Source organism: Balaenoptera acutorostrata, chromosome 5 (genome assembly GCF_949987535.1).
Source record: "Balaenoptera acutorostrata chromosome 5, mBalAcu1.1, whole genome shotgun sequence".
In the NCBI taxonomy this organism is placed as follows: Eukaryota; Metazoa; Chordata; class Mammalia; order Artiodactyla; family Balaenopteridae; genus Balaenoptera; species Balaenoptera acutorostrata.
The window spans coordinates 125,703,620-125,717,408 of record NC_080068.1 but is presented as its reverse complement, the minus strand read 5'-3'; the positions used below and the strand labels follow the sequence as shown (position 1 = coordinate 125,717,408).

General features: G+C 37.4%; 1 protein-coding gene across 3 annotated transcripts in view; it reads right to left on the bottom strand.

The window, feature by feature from the left end:
• The window catches only part of AFG2A (AFG2 AAA ATPase homolog A), a 331,389-nt gene that overhangs the window by 47,957 nt on the left and 269,643 nt on the right, over nt 1-13,789 (bottom strand). The window lies entirely within an intron of this gene.

Below are 13,789 nucleotides of genomic sequence, written 5' to 3'. Positions count from 1 at the left end.
GGCACGGTGGTTAAGAATCCGCCTGCCAATACAGGGGACACGGGTTCGAGCCCTGGACTGGGAAGATCCCACATGCCGCGGAGCAACTAAGCCCGTGTGCCACAACTACTGAGCCTGCGCTCTAGAGCCCGAGAGCCACAACTACTCAAGCCCGTGCACCTAGAGCCCGTGCTCTGCAACAACAGAAGCCACCGCAATGTGAAGCCCACACACGGCAAAGAAGAGTAGCCCCGGCTCACCGCAACTAGAGAAAGCTCGCGCGCAGCAACGAAAACCCAACACAGCCAAAAATAAATAAATAAATTTATATAAAAAAATTTAAGTCGTATGCAAGGAACTAGGAATTACCTTAACAGATATACTAAAATAGGGATATTATGTAGACAGTTTGAAAAGAAACGTTAGCTTTACGCTTGAAAACAAAAAAATAGTATACATGCTTAAAAAAGGAACAAATAAAAATAGGAATTACAGATGTTTATAAATATAAACCAGCTGAAATAAATGCTGCATGTAAATATGAAATATAGTTTGAATTTAAAGAACACACCACCAAAACTAAAAACATGACATACACGTGAAACACTCATGAGTATTCATAAAATCGAAGGCAACAAAATATGGAAAAATTAAGCAAATTGTAAATTCTTTATATTAGATATCAATTAAATTGATTTTGCTGATTTATAAAAAAAAACCAAAATGATTTATTGAGCACTTGCTATATGTACTAGGATAAGTACACATATTACTTATTGCATGAATCATTTCATCTATTCTGGACAACAGAACTATAAAGGAGCGATCTCTCACATAATTTACATAATAAGGAAACTGGTCACAATCTAGGAAATGGTCAGACCTGGCATTTGGATTTAGATATTTCTCATTCCATAACTCATTTGCTTAACTGTAATGCAGTTTCACATAGTACAAACTGTTCATAAAAGAAGAAAAAGTTTTCACTTACATTGGTGGCATACTTTTCGTATACAGATCAATTAGGATCATTATTAGAAATTAGCCTACCTTCACCTCAAATAAGCAAACGAAAATATCCAACCCTACCAGAATCTATACTATAGAATTAGTACCATGCTTTACAATCCTTTAATTAATTAATTAATTAATTTTGATGTGGACCATTTTTTAAAAGTCTTTACTGAATTTGTTACAATATTACTTCTGTTTTATGTTTTGGTTTTTTGGCCTCGAGGCATGTGGGATCTTAGCTCCCTGACCAGGGATCAAACCCGCAGCCCCTGCATTGGAAGGCAAAGTCTTAACCACTGGATTGCCAGGGAAGTCCCTACACATCTTTTTAAAATCATGAGTTCCTTTCAAGTTGGTAGAACCCCCCCAAATTTATCACACATTTGAAGATGAAGAATCACAGATTAAATGTCTGCACAAAAATTCTGGAGAACCAGCATGAGTCAATAGAGAGACTGAGAATTTGGAAGAGGAGAAACAAGGTGGAATATTAAAATGCCATTATTATTGGCCTGAGTAATTCTTCATAGATACTTATTTAGCCTGGATACCAGGCTTGGGGACTAGATTATCAGGTAGGTCTTGATGAACTTGTTGCCTCGATATACTGCTTCTCTTTATAAAGGGGCTTCCGTACTTTATACTTTCAGTAATAAAATGCTGTATTAAGTTTGTTGCCAGCCAGCCTCTCATTCAATATTCATTTCCTTTCTGACTAATGCTTCTTGTAACCTGACAGCAGTTTTAAACACCTGGCAAGGAGTCAGTAATACAGGTATGGCAGCACAAGGTGTTCTGGAGGATGATTTGCTTGGTGTAAACATCCTATCTAAAACAGACTCAGGTAAGCTGAATTAAGGTTCTTTTTATTGCCAATTTAAGTAGAAGTTCATGTTTGGAAATACAGAGAATGTTACATTTCCATATGCTGTAAGTTTTAAAAACTGTAAGTTAAAATGAACATTATAACTTTGTAGCTTTTTCTTACTTCCCTAACAAAGAGTCTAGGGAAAAAGTGGGCTGATGCATATTTCTGTTTTATAAGACTTTTTATCCTAACATCTCCAGAATCATAGATATTGAACCTGACTTGCTGTTCTTAAGGAAGTTGAAAAGCAGAAAAACCAAAAGTATCAGGAAAAAAAAAAAAAATCACTGGGCATGGGAATCTCTGAGCAATTAAAACTTTCATTTCCATTCAGTGGAAAATTGTTAAAGTTTGCTAAGGAGTTTTTTTTTTTTTTTTTTGGCCATGCCATGCAACTTACGGGATCTTAGTTCCCAGACAAGGGGTTGAACCGGGGCCCTCGGCAGTGAAAGCATGGAGTCCTAACCACTAGGCTGCCAAGGAATTCCTAGGAGAATTTTATTAAAATCCAAATTCTATGAACTGTCAGAGTCTTTCAAGGTTCCCATTCCTCTGGTGCCATGATTAGGATCTCTAGGCCACAGAAGCAAGTATTCAGAGACACTGACCACAACCCCAAGGTCCCAGGTTTCTACAAGCATTGTAAGGAAAACATAACCATGTTATCTGTCCCTGGAGGTCCAACCCCTAAAGAATTCCTTATACAATTAATCTAATCTATGACAGGTATATAGGCACACATTTTTAGCACTAGAAAGGATCATAAAGGCCATTATTTCTACTCCCTTATTAAAATACGAGAACTGAGCTCTAGAGATGGTAACTGATTTGGCCAAACTAATACTGCAGTAAATGGTCAAGATGGGACTTAAGTCTAGGTCTTGGTCTTTACCAAATGGTAAGGGAGAGGGGTGGAGGACTGGCTTAAAAGTTACAGTCTAAATATAAGCTTTTAGTGTATCTGATTTTTGCTCTGGAAGGTTTTATCATGATTCATTTACAGCAGGGTAGCTACATTTTAGCCATTGAACAGAGCTGCAGAGATAAGGTACTTGCCCTAGGAGCTTATATTCAAAGTTACAAGTGGTAATATGGCTCAGAAGACATAATCCACCTGACTTTTAATATTTTGGCCATTCATATCAGGTGCTGCACCTCATGGCAGGTTTATTAACGTGCTAATGTACAAAAGACATCTTTAAATTCCCATTTATCCCATTCACAAAACATATTTGTCCAAGGGCTCATGAGGCAAATCTTAAAGTCACAGAAAGTAGTTTATCTTCTTGGAATTAAAATCTAAATTTATTTATTTGATGAATACATATAAACTTTATATGAGGTACTGTGCGAGTAGGCACTGTGAGGGATATTTAAAGGTGGATAAGCCAAAAAATGAGACGACCCTGTATAGATGTGAAGGTTGTGCATATACAAGGATGCCCAGCTGAGGGGGTGAATAAGGACTTAATGAAGTAGGGACTTTCATGAAAGCTCATGTTCTGCTTGACAAGTCTTTTGCCCTCACAGGAATCTGTCATCAAATGGGGTAAAGGAGCATCATTTTCTAATTCACGTAAAGGTGCTCCATAGGCTAAGTTAGTGGTGGCCTTGGACACAAATGCCACCAATCTTTCAAAAACACAAATCTGACCACAATATTTCTTATTAAATTCTTCAATGGTTCTCCACTGCTTAAAGGAGAAAAACAAGTCCAGATGATGTGCAAGGTCCTTCACATTTGTCTGACCTACTTTTCCTGCTTTATCACCTACTACTTCCACTCTCAGACTCTTTTTCTACTCATATTTTAACCTTTAACTGAATCTAGAACACACTATATTCTTTTATGCATCTCTGCCTTTCTGTGTGCCAGGCATGCTCCCCTTTCCAGCCCTACTCTACTTTGGGAACTCCTATTCACCTATTAAGACTCAGATCAACTATCCCCACCTTGAATCCCAGTTAGCGTGAGTTACATCCTCTTCTTTCTCCCCTAGTATTCTGCACATCATTACATCATGCCACATAAAACACATTATACAGAACTTAGTTGTTTATATGTCTTTCCCTCTAAACTAAAGACCTTATTCACAATACCTGGGAAATAATGTAAGTGAATAAAGAAAAACATAGTTCCTAACTTCAAGTAGCTTACAATTTTTGCAAAGATGACATTGAGGTAGCTAAAGACAACAACTGTCAGAAAAGTACATATAAAAAAATGTAAAGATGTTTCATATCCACTGTCCACAAGAGCAGGCAAATCTTTATCAAAGATTCAGAGATGTTAAGGGGAACTAAGAAACAGTTTCAAAGATTCTTCTGTTGACTCAGAGGCAGGAAGAGTCTTTCAGGAGGAGTTGAAAGATCCAGGTTCTGGTTCTGGGTCTGTCACTTATTTGCTGTGGGACTTCAGACATATCAATTGTTTTTGCTTGGCTCTAGTTCTTTTGCTACAGCGGTGTTCTCACAGTGTTAGGCACTCAGATAACGTATATCAAAAAAAAAAAAAAAGTTTAAAACCAGAAGTGTCACTTTAGTGAACGTTAAAACTGATATTTTTGTTCATCAGAATTACTTAAGAGTCAACACATAAATCATCCAACCAACATTAATGTCCACTGATTCAGTGGACAGAGTGGTTGCTTTGCTGGACTCCAAGAAGCAGAAAACCTGGTTTCTGCCATAGAGAATCTTACAGTTTGTTTGCGGGGTGGGGTGGGGGGTGGGCGGGGAGGGGGAAGGGGACGGGACATGAGGCGGCTGCTCATATTAAAATAACCACAAAAATATCCTAAGAGCTAAACAAGTGAAACAGAAATCAGAGTAAAGGAGTTCAAAAGAAGAAGCCATTTCTGGGTGGGGTTGTCATGATGGTTTTATGACAAAGCAGTGATTTCAGTAGGTTGTATAAACAAAGAGTACTCTGAAATTCTGGGCTATAGATATAGAACTTTAGGGTAAATGCACAAGAAAGAGTAGAGAAAACAAAGATCTCAAATAAGAACAGCAGACCAGCTGGTAACAACAGCATGATTTCATAGGGCAGTTTCTGATAAGGCGGGACAAGCAGATTGCTCGTGTGTCTACAGGAGCTTGCTAGGTCCTGCAGTGCCCTGCTTCACTCTGAGATAGGAACACCGCTGCTAGCTGCTCTCTACCAGCACTACCCAGGTAGCCTGAGACCAGGCCAAAACGTGTCCTGTCCTGCCTTAGGATCTTTAGTCCTATCTTAGATGTGTTGTTAGGCTGGTCATATAGAGTCAATCTATGCCAGGTTCTAGTACATTGATCCTGATTTTTAGATTAGGGAAAACAGTCACAAGAAGCTTCATGTAGAAAGAGTACAGATATCCTACGTGGTTACAATTGCTCCTTCTGTTTTTACTGGGTAGGAGAAAAGAGAGAGGCCATCAGAAGGAATAATGATCAGCAAGATAGAAAAGTAATTTAAGTCTCTCCCTTTATTAGCTATAGTAACTCAAGCACAGTGAAAGGAACGCTTCTTGAATTAAAGAGGCACACTGGAAGGTGATTTTTTAATGTCAAGCTGGCATGAAGACCTTGAGCTATTATGAGACGCAGGAGGGCCTAGACTACAGAACAGAATTCAGGGCAAGACACATCACTTTAGTAAAATAGAGATATGTACACTAAATTTACATGAAGTTAAAGCTTTATGAAAAATTAATGTGAAATTATTTAACTCTAACAAATTGCTAGAGCTAGATTCATAAGATGACCCTAAAAATCACCATATAAAGTAGATTTTTACGTTTTGAAGAAAAGACTAAGAGGCAAACTCAATTATTATAAATAATAATTTTAGATAAATTATCTGGTTATTGAGACAATGAAAACTGCCTTATGGCAGCATCATCCAATACTGTAGTGGTAAATATAAATACTGAACTGATAAAACGAGGAAAGGATGAAGGGAAACAACATTTATGAAGCACTCCTTATGTGTCAGGCCTTGTTTCTTGGTGCTTTTACATTTATTATCTCATTTAACCCTCAAAACAATTTCAGTCACATAGATATCTTATAAAGGACGAAACTGAGGTTCAAAGAAGTTAAATAACTTGCCTGTAGCCACCCAGAGAGAAAAGAGCTACAGTTCGATTAAAAGTCTACTCAACTGCAGCATTAAAATTCTTTTTTTTCCCCTACTTTATTGCCTCTCTTGAAAGTTGAATTCTCAAATCTTGATATATGAAATAAATGCTATCATTGCCTATATTATTTATAAAATGTACAGCTGATACCTGGCTCTTAGAGAGTCTGTCAGTTTTAATGAGATAATCACTAAAAGGAGGATAACATCCAAATGCAAATAAACATTCAATCCAAATTTTAGATATTAATTGTCAGCCTGTGTCAGCAAATTCCTATACAGAGAGGAAATTATGTATCTTCTTCATCACCTCTGTCCTCAAGCACATGGCACATGGGTAATGGGCCCAGTCATGGCTTCATATGCATCTACTTGTGACTGCTGATTTCCTGTCAGTGGGTAAGATAAACGTTTTCTTAAAGGAGCTAGGATAATTTGATATAAGACAAATACATGAAGTGGAATCTGCTACAAATAACTTAAAAAACAAAAATCAAAGGCAAAAGAAAACAATAGCTATAACCAAAAATGACTTTTTATTTCCTCCTGAAGTGAATTCCCATCTGCTTTTAAATGGCAACATGTTTTTCCATTAACTGGGAGCTACAGCCAAGAAGCCAAAGACAATGAGGTTCTGGCCACGGGGGAGCTGCAGGCGGCAGAGATGGCTGAAGGATGCTGCCTGCTTCAGCCGTTCCTTAGAGGCCGCTCCCTAGGGACCACATTCCCTTTTCAGCTGGTGACAAACTTCCTCTTGGGACTCTCCTGAGGATTAAAATAATGCTTTAATTCCCTGTATACCCTCTCCAAGGAGGGAAAATGAAGTAACTCAGAAGGGTAGAAGGAGCTACTTCAAACTTTGGGTGTCTGTAAGCTTTTACGGAACAATGTTGACCTGGCAAAAGCACCAGGTGACAAGAAAATATTTTTAAAAATTAACCCTCCTATCTCAGTCCTTTAATGAGTGCCAGTATCATCTCCATCCTAAACATTCTAAACAACTTTTTAATTAAAAATAAAATATTCACTACAGTTAAAATAAACATTTTATATTTCTAAAAAACAGAGTGTCAGCAATTTCCTCATTTCTGGCTCACCCAGCCAAATTCTTGTTCGTATAGCTGATACTGTACAGTCAAATAAAATTAATTTTATATAATACTGAATATACTACTCTCCCGTGAAGACAATGAACTGAGTCAGTAGTTTCATTTTTACACCAAAAGTGCCCACAGAGACACCCCAACTCTGAAAAAGAGGCTGTGCCTATAGCAGGGTGCATTGTTACGAGAAGGTTCCTTTATGACAAATGAGAAGGGAATGTCTATTTTTCCTAAATCTAACTTTTTTTCAGTTCATTAAGTGTTTGTTAAGTGTGTACTATGTAGTAGGTTCTGTGCTGAAGGATATGGCCTTGCTGGGGGAAGAAATAAATTAGTTACATCAGTGGTAAAGCACTGAGCTTGTAGGTATCAGATGACTGAGGTTCAAGCTTTCAATTTGTTTTACTATTTAAAAACCTATCAGGAAAAAAAAACAAAAAAAACAAACAAAAAAAACAAACAAAAAAAACACCTATCAGGGACTTCCCCGGTGGCGCAGTGGTTAAGAATCTGCCTGCCAACGCAGGGGACACGGGTTCGAGCCCCAGTCTGGGAAGATCACACATGCCTCGGGGCAACTAAGCCCGTGTGCCACAACTACTGAAGCCTGGGTGCCTAGAGCCCATGTTCCGCAACAGGAGAAGCCACCGCAATGAGAAGCCCGCTCACCACAACGAAGAGTAGCCCCCGCTCGCTGCAACTAGAGAAAGCCCTCGCAGCAACGAAGACCCAATGCAGCCAAAAAAAAAAAAAAAAAAAAAAAAAAGATCAAAACTAATTTTGGCTTTCAAACATTGTTGTGCCATTTTAATTCTGATAGAAGAAAAAAAGATGAGAGATCTTATATTTTATATGAAGCTAAGTTTAATCTATCTTAAATTTCCTATTGATTAATTTTGAGACTTTAAAAAGATAATATTTTTCCTCAAACAATAATGCACCTGTGTGAATTACTTAAATATTCAGACCAAACCCTCCACCCATAACAAAAAACGTGGAACAAACCTGTCTTGTCCAAATTGAAAACCCTAGAACTACTAAGATATGGCTCTGGAATAAATGCCTATGAAGCTGTAATAATATACTGATTATAACTAGGACCACAGTAAGATACCCTTCCCTCACCCAAGCAATATGGGACATAAAAACGTAAACTGAGGGACAGAATTTTCTGCTACTTTCTCTGTGACTATTTTTAGAAAATCTGATATAAAAATTAATCAGAAATGAATTTGCCTATATTTCAGACTGAATTAGGCATGTACTACATAAGAACTAGTAGGGCTTCCCTGGTGGTGCAGTGGTTGAGAATCTGCCTGCCAATGCAGGGGACACGGGTTCGAGCCCTGGTCTGGGAAGATCCCACATGCCACGGAGCAACTAGGCCCGTGAGCCACAACTACTGAGCCTGCGCATCTGGAGCCTGTGCTCTGCAACAAGAGAGGCCGCGATAGTGAGAGGCCCGCGCACCGCGATGAAGAGTGGCCCCCACTTGCCGCAACTAGAGAAAGCCCTCACACAGAAACGAAGACCCAACACAGCAATCAATCAATCAATCAATCAATCAATTAAAAAAAAAACAACAAAAAAAACTAGTAAGCTGGTACAATAATTCCTGGCACCAAGTGAGTTTTTACCTTTCAGCCAGACAGGACCTCACTGGCTTTGCTTTTTGTTTTGCACTTCTGTGTTACTACCATGAATTACTTCAAAGTGAGAAAGGCATATTTATACCTTGCTAACTACTCTTCCACTTCACTCGACTCAAGTGAAAGATTTATGGTTTCTTTTCCTGCCTACTTCCTGTAAACTGACATATCATACACAGCCCTTGGTCTCACATCAAAAACTAAATTCTAGAAATGCTGGAGCAGTCAGTTAGCGGTAACTGTATGTTCATTTTAACTTAATGGATGGTCATGCCACAGAGATGCTCATAAAGATTATTGTTTCAGACAGGACTTTAAAGGTGAATGCACTTTAACTGCTTCTCAAGCTACTTTCTACATGGATTTTCCACCCCAGTGGAATTTAAAAATTTAAAGGGGGAAAATCAAACATACATAGTTACTAGTTGAAAAAAACAGTGAGTAGATTTAAGATTTATTTTGGTTGTTGTTATTAGCTATGACTACATGATATACTAAATCCAAGTCCACATGTAAATTTACCTATAAGACTCTCTGAGTACCACTAATGATCTATTATGTGTTAATCTCTTTGGTTTTTACAGAAGACAGATAAAAAATAATAGCAAGCAAAACAGAATGTGGAGTCCCGGCCTGCTGGATAATTCAGAATGAAAAGAATCTACAGCTTCTTACTTAAGAAAGTATTAATTTCCCAGTACAGACCTATATCAGTGGTATTCAGAAGACATTTCTGTGTTGAGGAATATATAGTCCAAATTTTTCTTAAGAAATACATGTAGAAAAGCTGCACAAATAGTTTAATGCAATTTTATTCTGTAAATAAAAACAGCCTAAGTAAGGAGTTGCTAAGGCCAGAAAAAATATTTATTTGCCATACTTAAAATTTTCATATTTTCACAGAGGTCTTGCTATTCTTGTTGAGAGTATACTTTTACTATTAAGGGCAGACTGGCTGTCTCTTTTATGGTTTTTATGAGAGAATCTTTGTAGACTGAGATAATTTTCCCAAATCTTAAAAGATAATAATAAAATATCTCTGCCAAGTCTTTTGTATTTCAGAGTGCTTACATGATATCTTAATCTCATTTTTCTGATCTCTATGAGAAAACAGTAGGGCAAGTTGTACACCATTTCCATTTGATAGGGTAAAGCAATCAAAGTTCAGGGATGTGTATAACTGGTTGGAAGCTACTGTATCAAAAAGCCCCTAGACTGGCTGAATGGATACAAAAACAAGACCCGTATATATGCTGTCTACAAGAGACCCACTTCAGACCTAGGGACACATACAGACTGAAAGTGAGGGGATGGAAAAAGATAATCCATGCAAATGGAAATCAAAAGAAAGCTGGAGTAGCAATTCTCACATTAGACAAAATAGACTTTAAAACAAAGACCATTATAAGAGACAAAGAAGGACATGACATAATGATCAAGGGATCAACCCAACAAGAAGATATAACAATTGTAAATATTTATGCACCCAACATAGGAGCACCTCAATACATAAGGCAAATACTAACAGCCATAAAAGGGGAAATCGACAGTAACACAATCAGAGTAGGGGACTTTAACACCCCACTTTCACCAATGGACAGATCATCCAAAATGAAAATAAATAAGGAAACACAAGCTTTAAATGATACATTCAACAAGATGGACTTAATTGGTATTTATAGGACATTCCATCCAAAAACAACAGAATACACATTCTTCTCAAGTGCTCATGGAACATTCTCCAGGATAGATCATATCTTGGGTCACAAATCAAGCCTTGGTAAATTTAAGAAAATTGAAATCATATCAAGTATCTTTTCCGACCACAACGCTATGAGACTAGATATCAATTACAGGAAAAAATCTGTAAGAAATACAAACACATGGAGGCTAAACAACACACTACTTAATAACCAAGAGATCACTCAAGAAATCAAAGAGGAAGTCATTTGTCATAGAAACAAATGACAATGAAAACACAACGACCCAAAACCTATGGGATGCAGCAAAAGCAGTTCTAAGAGGGAAGTTTATAGCAATACAATCCTACCTTAAGAAACAAGAAACATCTCAAATAAACAATCTAGCCTTACACCTAAAGCAATTAGAGAAAGAAGAACAAAAAAACCCCAAAGTTAGCAGAAGGAAAGAAATCATAAAGATCAGATCAGAAATAAATGAAAAAGAAATGAAGGAAATGATAGCAAAGATCAATAAAACTAAAAGCTGGTTCTTTGAGAAGATAAACAGAATTGATAAACCATTAGCCAGACTTATCAAGAAAAAAAGGGAGAAGACTCAAATCAATAGAATTAGAAATGAAAAAGGAGAAGTAACAACTGACACTGCAGAAATACAAAGGATCATGAGATTACTACAAGCAACTCTATGCCAATAAAATGGACAACCTGGAAGAAATGGACAAATTCTAAGAAATGCACAACCTTCCAAGACTGAACCAGGAAGAAATAGAAAATATGAACAGACCAATCACAAGCACTGAAATTGAAACTGTGATTAAAAATCTTCCAACAAACAAAAGCCCAGAACCAGATGGCTTCACGGGCGAATTCTATCAAACATTTAGAGAACAGCTAACACCTATCCTTCTCAAACTCTTCCAAAATATAGCAGAGGGAGGAACACTCCCAAACTCATTCTACGAGGCCACCATCACGCTGATACCAAAACCGGACAAAGATGTTACAAAGAAAGAAAACTACAGGACAATATCACTGATGAACATTGATGCAAAAATCCTCAACAAAATACTAGCAAACAGAATCCAAGAGCACATTAAAAGCATCATACACCATGATCAAATGGGATTTATCCCAGGAATGCAAGGATTCTTCAATATACGCAAATCAATCAACGTGATACACCATATTAACAAATTGAAGGAGAAAAACCATATGATCATCTCAATAGATGCAGAGAAAGCTTTCGACAAAATTCAACACCCATTTATGATAAAAACCCTCCAGAAAGTAGGCATAGAGGGAACTTTCCTCAACAGAATAAAGGCCATATATGACAAACCCACAGCCAACATTGTCCTCAATGGTGAAAAACTGAAACCATTTCCACTAAGATCAGGAACAAGACAAGGTTGCCCACTCTCACCACTATTATTCAACATAGTTTTGGAAGTGTTAGCCACAGCAATCAGAGAAGAAAAAGAAATAAAAGGAATCCAAATTGGAAAAGAAGTAGTAAAGCTGTCACTGTTTGCAGATGACATGATACTATACATAGAGAATCCTAAAGATGCTATCAGAAAACTCCTAGAGCTAATCAATGAACTTGGTAAAGTAGCAGGATACAAAATTAATGCAAAGAAATCTCTTGCAGTCTTATACACTAATGATGAAAAATCTGAAAGTGAAATTAAGAAAACATTCCCATTTACCATTGCAACAAAAAGAATAAAATATCCAGGAATAAACCTACCTAAGGAGACAAAAGAGCTGTACGCAGAAAACTATAAGACACTGATGAAAGAAATTAAAGATGATACAGATAGATGGAGAGATGTACCATGTTCTTGGATTGGAAGAATCAACATTGTGAAAATGACTCTACTACCCAAAGCAATCTACAGATTCAATGCAATCCCTATCAAACTACCACTGGCATTTTTCACAGAACTAGAACAAAAAATTTCACAATTTGTATGGAAACACAAAAGACCCCGAATAGCCAAAGCAATCTTGAGAAAGAAAAACGGAGCTGGAGGAATCAGGCTCCCGGACTTCAAACTATACTACAAAGCTACAGTAATCAAGACAGTATGGTACTGACACAAAAACAGAATTATAGATCAATGGAACAAGATAGAAAGCCCAGAGATAAACCCACGCACATATGGTCACCCTATCTTTGATAAAGGAGGCAAGAGTGTACAATGGAGAAAAGACAGCCTCTTCAATAAGTGATGCTGGGAAAACTGGACAGCTACATGTAAAAGAATGAAATTAGAACACGCCCTAACACCATACACAAAAATAAACTCAAAATGGATTAAAGACCTACATGTAAGGCCAGACACTATAAAACTCTTAGAGGAAAACATAGGCAGAACACTCTGTGACATAAATCACAGCAAGATCCTTTTGGACCCACCTCCTAGAGGAATGGAAATAAGAACAAAAATAAACCAATGGGATCTAATGAAACTTAAAAGCTTTTGCACAGCAAAGGAAACCATAAACAAGACGAAAAGACAACCCTCAGAATGGGAGAAAATATTTGCAAATGAAGCAAGTGACAAACGATTAATCTCCAAAACATACAAGCAACTCACGCAGCTCAATTTCAAAAAAACAAACAACCCAATCCAAAAATGGGCAGAAGACCTAAATAGACATTTCTCCAAAGAAGATATACAGATTGCCAACAAACACATGAAAGAATGCTCAACATCATTAATCATTAGAGAAATGCAAATCAAACCTACAATGAGATATCATCTCACACCGGTCAGAATGGCCATCATCAAAAAATCTACAAACAATAAATGCTGGAGAGGGTGTGGAGAAAAGGGAACCCTCTTGCCCTGTTGGTGCGAATGTAAATTGATACAGCCACTATGGAGAACAGTATGGAAGTTCCTTAAAAAACTAAAAATAGAACTACCACACGACCCAGCAATCCCACTACTGGGCATATACCCTGAGAAAACCATAATTCAAAAAGAGTCATGTACCAAAATGTTCATTGCAGCTCTATTTACAATAGCCAGGACATGGAAGCAACCTAAGTGTCCATCAACAGATGAATGGATAAAGAAGATGTGGCACATATATACAATGGAATATTACTCAGCCATAAAAAGGAACGAAACTGAGTTATTTGTAGTGATGTGGATGGACCTAGAGTCTGTCATACAGAGTGAAGTAAGTCAGAAAGAGAAAAACAAATACCATATGCTAACACATGTATATGGAATCTAAAAAAAAAAAAAGAAAAAAATAATGGTCAGAAGAACCTAGGAGCAAGACGGGAATAAAGACACAGACCTACTAGAGAATGGACTTGAGGATACGGGGAGGGG